This window comes from Herpailurus yagouaroundi, unplaced genomic scaffold, assembly GCF_014898765.1.
Source record: "Herpailurus yagouaroundi ecotype Mexico unplaced genomic scaffold, PumYag 557, whole genome shotgun sequence".
In the NCBI taxonomy this organism is placed as follows: Eukaryota; Metazoa; Chordata; class Mammalia; order Carnivora; family Felidae; genus Herpailurus; species Herpailurus yagouaroundi.
In genome coordinates, this window is record NW_024412774.1 from 1759630 (window position 1) to 1767793 (window position 8164).

Below are 8164 nucleotides of genomic sequence, written 5' to 3' on the forward strand. Positions count from 1 at the left end.
TGAGCCAGTCAGGTTCCCCCTTGATAGCATATTTCATCAAACTTGACAAGCTAATTCTAGAAGTCATTTGGAGATGGAGGGCTAAGAATAGCCAAAGACACTTTTGAAAGCAAAGTAGGGCAGATGCCCTTTCAGATATCAAGATACCAAAAGCTGTAATAATTACTATGATGTGTTAACACACAGAGATAGACAAATGGGCCAGTGGGACAGACTAGTGGGACAGGCCTACTCATATGCAGAAACATACATCAGGAGAGAAATTAGATCCTTACCACAAAACATACAGAAAAGTTAACATTAAAAAACAACAACAACCAAGGCTATTAGAGTATCTTTCTGACTTCTGTGTGGGTAGGGATTTCTTAAGGAATAAAAAGCAGAAATATGAAGGAAAAGACTGTTGAATTTTACAGCACCAGTATTTAACACTTCCATAACAAAGGATATTGATGGCTTTTCTTTTGACTTGTTTATGGTACATGTTTTAGACTTATATTTAAGTGCGACGGGGGTAGGGGACAGGGGGTAATTCAAGCTGGTCCATGACATCTTATGCACCTTCAAAGATCACCCTGGTGCTGTGTAGAGAATCTTGGGAGGGAAGGGTTTGGAGTGGAAGCAGGTGATCCAGTGAGTAGGCTAATAACCAGGGGAAGTCACGGTGATTAGGACTGTCACGAAGAGGGAAAACACTGGACAAATTTGGGATGTCTTGGATGTAGGGTCAGCAGGACTTGCTGATGATTTAGATGGTGACAGTGAGGAAAAGAAGAATCGAGCAATTGTGAGATTTTTGGCTATAGCAACTGGTACTGCTTATAGAAATATATAGAATTATAGAATGAGGCAAAGGGAAATTAAATATTTATTTAAAATGCTTTCAGTTCCTGTTGAATATGCAGGTGGAGCAGTCAGATACAGGAGCTTCTGTGGAAAGTTCTGTGGCAGGGGATTTAAATTTGGGAGCTGTTGGCGTCTAGGTGGTATTTAAACCATGCCTAGGGAGCGCATGTTGACGGAGAAGTCTAGTGACCGAGTTGTGAGCGTTTAGAGGTTGAACAGAGCAAAAGTCAGCCAAGAGGATGGAGAAGAGGCCATTGAAAACCAGGGTGGTGTCGTGTCGTGTCACGGAAAAATAAGATAGCCTGGGTTTTGTTTGTTATTGTTTCTTTTAATGAGGATGTTGAATGTTACTGAAGGATCAAGCGAGATTAAGGTCAAGTTTCCTAGCTGCATAGGGAATTGCTCAGCAGTTTCATCGAGGGGCATGGTAGGGGGAGAGGATGTGCAGTGAGGCCGGTGAGTTAGGGACAGACCACTCTATCAAGAGCGGTTCGGAGGGAGAGGGGGAGGGAGCACTGAGGAAAGGGGTAGTCACTGCGGGAGTCCCGAGGGCATGTGGTATCTGAAGGGAAGGAGTGATCCAGGATCCAGAGAGACACTTGTACTGCAGGCAGAGGCCTTTGAGGAGAGAGAGCGGGGTCGTAGAATGTGTTAAAGTCATCACCTCCTGCACCATGTGCAGACATTAGCATCACCTGGGGAGCTCCAAAACCACCGCGTCTGCGGGGCCCTGGGCAGCTCCAGGGTTGAACAGCTCCCCGGCTGATCCTGAGGTGTAGCCAGATGTGAAAACCTCTGACCTGAGGGTAGTAGCGCTCACTTGCAGTCATGCCTCTCGAATTTCCCGAGAGGCTGCTGGGGAATAGGTTTCGGAGGTGCACAGCATGCACAGTGTTTTCATTCAGATTTTAAGTTCACTGTGGCGCTGCTGGCTGAGAGGAGACCGTGGAAGACTTGGGGAGCTTAAAACACCCCCCACCACAAGCCAGTAGCTTCTTAAGGTAGCAAGCAACCACTGATTTCTATTTATACTTATTATGTATGAACAGAACACTTAATTTTCGGCACCACATTCTGTGCGCTAGTAAGTAACCTGCTTATTGTAATTAACCATCTAATGAATTTGTTCCTTGAAAATTAAAATCCTACATTTTTTATTGGCCACGGTAAAGTTTCAGTGTACGGATTGACCAGAATACAGCTTAATTCTTCTGCAGGGTACACTTTTCTAATAAAAAATGATGCTCCATGAACATGCTTGCATATAATCTTTCATTCGCTGCTTATCTCTGCCTTCATGGAACAGTTGGATCAATGGTATGTTAATGAACTTTGTATAATTCATTGCTTTTACTGCTAGAAAAGAAATTCGTATTTATAACAAACAGCATGGGTTGGAGCAGGGGAAAAATTCCTCCCTTCATCCTCCTCCCCTCACCCGCAATTCCTTTTCCTTCAAGGTAACCAGCTTGCGATTTCCTGTATTCTTTTGCGCAAGTTTTACCTGCAAATGTGTGCATCCTTAACAAACAAATGAAAACACTTACCAGCTCATTCCTACAAACGTGAGCAATTTGTCCCTAGTCCCGGACAGCCGCCCCTCGCTGCTGTCCCGGGCTACGGTTCCCCGGTGTCCTCTGTGGTCCGCCGTGTGCCCACCGGCACTGTGGGGGGTCCGCGGGGTCCGAGCCGGGCCACGTGCGCGGCACTGCGAGGGGTCTGTGCAGGGCCACGTGTGGGGCGGCTCGCGGAAGTCTTCGGGGCACCGCGGGGTCCGTGCCCCGGGCGTGGTGGGGGGCTGCGTGCGGGCGCTGGTGGGATCTGTATGAGGGCGCCGCAGGGTCTGTGCGGGGTGCTACCGGACCGCTTGCGGGGTCTGTGCGGAACGCCGCGGGGATTTATCTGTGTGGGGCGGCTGTGGGGATCCGTGTCGAGATCTGTGCGGGTGCTAACAGGGTGGCTGCGGGGATCTGTGCGGGTACTGACGGGGTGGCTGTGGGATCTGTGTGGGATGCTGCGGGGATCCGCGTTGGGATCTGTGCGGGTTCCGTGCGGGCCGCGGCGGGGTCTGTGTGGGGATCCGTGTCGGGATCCGTGCGGGCTGCGGCGGGGTCCGCCTGGCCCGGCGTGCAGTCCGCGCGTGACTCTCCACAGCGGGTCCGCCAGCGCCAGTGCGCTCCCCTGAGGTGCCAGCCTCCTCCCTCGCTGCCCGGGTTTCTGGCGCGGTTCGGCCCGTACCGCCCGGGGCCCGAGACAGCCTGGCTTACGGAGGGACTAGCCCCGCGTCTCTCGCGTGTCCTGGACGCAAACGTGTCGTCTCCTACTTTCTCGTTCTTCACACTTCAACGTACATGGTTTTGCCCGCAGGATTTCCACTTTTGGGACAAATGTTTTTTTTTTTTTTTTCTTCATTGGTTTTGTGTTTGGGAGTTGTTGGTCAGCCCTTCTGCGTGTCACCCCCGTTTCTTTGTGTGGGGGTCTCACACACCCCCACACCCCCTTATCGAGACCCCTGTCAGGGGCCCCTGGTGTTGGCTGGGTTGACGTCAACCTCCGGCCTTCGCGCCAAGCCATCGCCACGGCAACCGCAGCCTGATTGGCAGCGCTCAGAGGCGTGGCGAGGGGGCCCGGGGTGGGCAGCTCGGCCTCTCATTGGCCTGCGCTGCAGCCCCGCCTCTGCGGAGAGCCTGACAAGGAGTCGCGCGCAGAGGCTCGGTGCAGACGCTGGGAGCCGCGGGGAGGACGAGGTCGGAGCTGAGGAGCGGACATGTCCACCCTAGGCTGGTGGCGCCGCCGGGCGCCAGGGGCCCTGTGGGCGTGCTAGACTGTGCACACGGGCTGCTCCTGGGCCGAGCCGTGGGGCCCGAGGCAGTGTGGTGAGGGGAGGTGAGTCCGGCCGGACCCCCGCGCTACACGTCTGTGTCAGGACGGTGTCCGGATGCCGCGTGAGGCAGCACGGCCGTCACACGCTGCACTCTGGGACCCTGGTCAGATGGGGAAGGGGGAAGGCAGCCGGCGGACACCGCCTGGTGGGGTTCTCAACGGGTCCGGTGCTCGGGTTGCCGCGCTTGCCGCGGACGCCATCTTGCGTGTCTGGCCGGGGTTTCAGGGACCGGCTACCCCTTTGAGGTGGCCGCGGAGCCGGGGGGCTGCCGCGCCATCTTGCCTAGTGGAGGTGGGGGACGGGGACGGGATGACCGCGGACTTGTGTCAGGCGAGCCCGCCAGGGTGGGTGCTGGGGAAGTGGTGGGCTAGCCGGGTCTGGGGGCTACAGATCACTACGTCTGTCCCACGGCGTCCCTGACAGCCAGGTCCCTCAGGCTGTCTCAGCATCCTTGCCAGACTTTGGGGGCGGGGCTTGTTTTGCCGCAGTGGCGGCGGGAGGAGCTACAAGTCGTGAGGGGCGGGACCGAGGGCTTCACGCCCGTGGGTATGTTCTCAGGGCTGTGAGTGATGGGGAGCCCCGCCCACCTGGCGCCATATTTGGTGTGGGCGGTGAAGTTTGCTGCAAAGGCGCTATCCTGATTGGTTGGCCGCGGATTGGGGTGGGGCCAAGGGCGGTTGAGACTGCGGCTAGCCTGGGCTGTGACGATATCATTGAATCCCTCCTACCTTGGCGCCATTTTTGATGGGGGTGGCTAAGGTCTGCCGAGCAGGCTGGTGCGATGGTGGCTGGCTGGCCGCAGCGGGGCGGGGCCGAGGGCGGGGGGGGGGGGGGCGGACCGTGGTGACCCCGTGTTCTATGCTCTGAAGGCTTCAGGGTCCTGACTACCTAGCACTTTCTTTGCCAGTCGAAGGTTTGGCTGCAGAGGTTTGCCGTGACGGTGCCACCTCAACTGACTTGAGGGCTAAGCTCTGACTTCTGAGAATGGGCCATGGCTAGTGACCCGAAGACCGTTTTGTTGGCTGGGTCCATGTGGTTTGGAGAAGCCAAGCGTTGTGCTAAGTTTGCCGCGGCTGCCGCGGTCGCCATGAAACTGTTAGTACTGAGGTACAGAGCTACAGGCTGTGGACGCACCGGCTGTTACTCCTTGGTGATATCTGGGCGCGGCAGAGGCCTTCCCTTGTGGTTGTCCCCCTGCGGTGTGTCTGGCCCCATCTTTTGGCTAGGGGAAATGCTGGGGACGGGAGCAGCCTAGTTGTGTTGCGCAGACCCTGTCAGCGGGGCTGGGGGTGGGACCACGGGCAGTTTGGGGCACTGACCCTGCTGCGGGCCCCGCCCACGCTGGCACTATTCATGTTGGCCGACAGGTGGCTGCCGAGACTCTCTGCGCAGGCGCCATCTTGAAGGACAGCGGAGCTGCAGGGGCGGGTCCAAGGGGAGAGGAGGCGCTGCAGAGCTCGGCCCACTGTAGTACTGTTTGTTGGCCGACAGGTGGCAGCCGAGACTTATGCGCAGGCGCCATGTTGAAGGACAGCCGAGCTGCAGGGGGCGGATCCAAGGGGGGAGGAGCTGCAGAGCTCCCCGCGACTTACTGCGCAGGCGCTATCTTGAGTGACAGTGGGGCTAGCTGTAGGGGGTGGGACGAAGGGGCGGGGCTGCAGAGTTGGGCCCATTCTGAAGCTGTTGGCCGACAGGTGGCAGCTGAGGCTTACTGCGCAGGCGCCATCTTGAGTGCACGTGGGTTTGGCTGCAGGGGCTGAGCCCAAGGGGAGGGGCTGCGGAGTTCCGCCTACTGTGTCGACAGGTGGCAGCCAAGACTTACTGCGCAGCCACCGTTTGAGTGACAGAGGTCCTGCAGGGGGCGGGGTGAGGGAGGGGCTGCAGAGCCCCACCCACTCGATTGATATTAAGACCTGTAGGTGACAGCTAAAGCTTATTGTGCAAGTATCACTGTCAGTGATGGTGGTATTGCTGGGAGCAGGCTTGAGAGAGGCTTTCATGTTTTGAATAACAGGAGACTGCAGACCCCTACCCATTGGCTGGGTAGGCCTGGGTTGTGTTGGCGTGGCCCCTCGAGGCTTATTGCACAGGCGCCATCTTGAATGATGGCAGAACTGCAGGGGGTGGGCCTGAGAGAGGGGCTGTCTTGTCCTGAACGATAAATAGACCCTGGAGACCCCTGCCCATCCCAGCAGTATGTTTGTTGTCCAGTAGGTGGCTGCCGAGGCTTACTGCACAGGCGCCATCTTGAATGACAGCGGAGCAGCAGAGGGTGGGCCCAGAGGGGGCTGCCGAAGCTTACTGCGCAGGCGCCATCTTGAATGATGGCGTGGCTGCAGGGGGCGGGCCCAGAGTGGGCAGCTGGGGCTTGCTGCGCAGGCGCAATCTGAGTGATGGCCGAGCTGCAGGGGACGGGTGTAAGGAGGGGCTGTCGGGTCCAGATTCACCGGGCTGCAAACACCTGCCCATCCTTGTGCCATGTTGGCCAGTAGGCGGTTGCTAAAGCGCCATCAAGAAGGACCGTGGAGTTGTAGGCGGTGGTTTGAGGATGGGACTGCCGTGTCCTGAGTGACTGAGGGGTCCTGGGGAGCCCTATCCACCTTTGCATGGCTAAGAACAGGAGTCAGGTTTGCTGTGTAGGCTCCAGTTTGGCCAGCCCAGAGCATTTGCCGCAGTGGCCACTCAACAGGGTGGCAGGCGAGATACTTCCTCGGAGGACACCAAAGCCAAGTCTCAGGAATGTGGGGACAGGGTTCATCTGTGCAGCCCTGAGGGTCCGTTTGAGTGACTGGGGTTCAGATGTCGGCATTTTAATAGATTTGGGGAAGGTGAGGTCTCCAGAAGACGGACCCGTGCTGTGGGAAGAGGACGCATGCTGTGGACATAAGTTATGGGGTGTGGAGGCTCTGAGGTCAGTATGGAGTTTACGCAAAGAAAAATGTCTAAGAGCCTGGAACTGGACAATTCAGGGCTGCAGACAGGAGAGGGGCGTGGCACGGGAGACAATCCAGGGGAGGTACTCTAGGCATGTCCGGGCGTGGTTTGTGGGGGGGGCCGCCCTGGTTCTTGGGTGGGGCTCCCTGCTGGTGGCGGGGGGGGGGGGGTGCACATGCGCAGAGTCACTTGTGGCACTGCTGCTGCGTCCTCTGGAGGACTACCGCGATTCCAGCACTAAAGTAGCTCTCACCATGTTTGCCTACGTGTATCCCAGACTCCAGCTGGGGCACTTCTAGTCCTAGCTCCACCAAAGCATCTCGTAAGCCCCCCATTTTGGAGCATGTTGAAAACCTCTACAATGGTGGGTAAGGTTAAGGAATGAAGTAACTACCTAATGGCAATAATACTAAGGTCCTAATAGAAGATAATCTTTTCATAGTACTTAAATTTACAGTGCAGTTAAACTTCTTTCCCTGCATCACTAGCTATTAGATGGCAAAACTGGAGTTTTAACTCACTTTTCTAAGGGGTACCTGTATCTCTAGTCCATGTGGTCTCCACGGAAAATGTCAGTAGATGTTCTGTTTTTCAGAGTGACATTAGGTTCATCTGCACCAGTCTGCCATGAGCTCTGAGATTGAGTTCTCTGAGCATCTGCTTTTCTATAAAGTGATACTTAGAAGATTACAGTGTTGTGGTGAGGAGTAACAGAGACAAAAGCAAGTTGTTAAGTATTGTATGGGGTGTGTAAAATACATAAATATGTAAATAAATAATAGTACCACTTCAACTATTGTTTTCCTGAGTTTTGCCTACACGTGTCCTTTGCTTTTAGAGGAACTGCCAGCATCACATAGTTAATAAGTGGGAAGGTGGGTTCTTGATTTCTAAATCCAAAGCCCTGTGTCTTTACTGTTTTGCTTTGCTTGTTAGAAGACATTCTAAGAAGTTCAGAGAATGACTTGCACAGCCATTGGCATAACCCCACAGGGAAGAGACTGATTACAGTCCACAGTACAACTCTTGCCTCAGGGAGCAATGCCCAGGGCCCTTCCATCCTGGGAGGGAAGACTCTTTCTCCTGGTCTCACTTGACCTCTGCCACTGGAGGAGATAAAGGTGCAGTTCTTTCCAGTCTGAGGAATCTGGTATTTGCAAAGTAAATTTGGCATCTCCTGTTTTCTTTTCCTTCCCCAGCTTTGCCTTCTCGAGCTCCTACCCTTCTCAGAGACACCTGGCCAGAGGAAGAGGAACTAGGTCCAAACACGAGGTGGCCGGGTCCAGGTCCAGGTGAGCTGAATTCCCTTCTCACACTGCCACACTCATCCTTAGAGTGAACACATTCTTCTTCATCCTGACACTTTTCTACTGCATACGTATTCTATACAGCCATGCAAGTACCCGTTTGTGCTCTCTGAAAACTCACAGACTCTTCCGGTGAATTGCGTGTTTGCCAGAAATTCTCCTTGGCCTCATGCTATGCTTTTCAGTTTCCTTC

General features: G+C 55.0%; 1 protein-coding gene and 1 long non-coding RNA gene across 4 annotated transcripts in view; one reads left to right on the top strand and one right to left on the bottom strand.

Moving 5' to 3' along the window:
* The window catches only part of LOC121023496 (uncharacterized), a 40366-nt gene extending 37011 nt beyond the window's left edge, over positions 1-3355 (bottom strand). Inside the window, exon 1 of the long non-coding RNA XR_005787431.1 lies at positions 2394-3355. This is a non-coding gene — a long non-coding RNA (uncharacterized LOC121023496). The remainder of the gene's footprint in view (positions 1-2393) is intronic.
* Positions 3356-3552: 197 nt separating this feature from the next.
* Positions 3553-8164, top strand: part of PEG3 (paternally expressed 3) — a 33300-nt gene continuing 28688 nt past the window's right edge. For all 3 annotated transcript variants that reach the window (XM_040465345.1, XM_040465346.1, XM_040465344.1), the window contains exons 1-2: positions 3553-3732; positions 7864-7956. The gene's annotated coding sequence lies outside the window, so the exon portion shown is untranslated. The remainder of the gene's footprint in view (positions 3733-7863; positions 7957-8164) is intronic.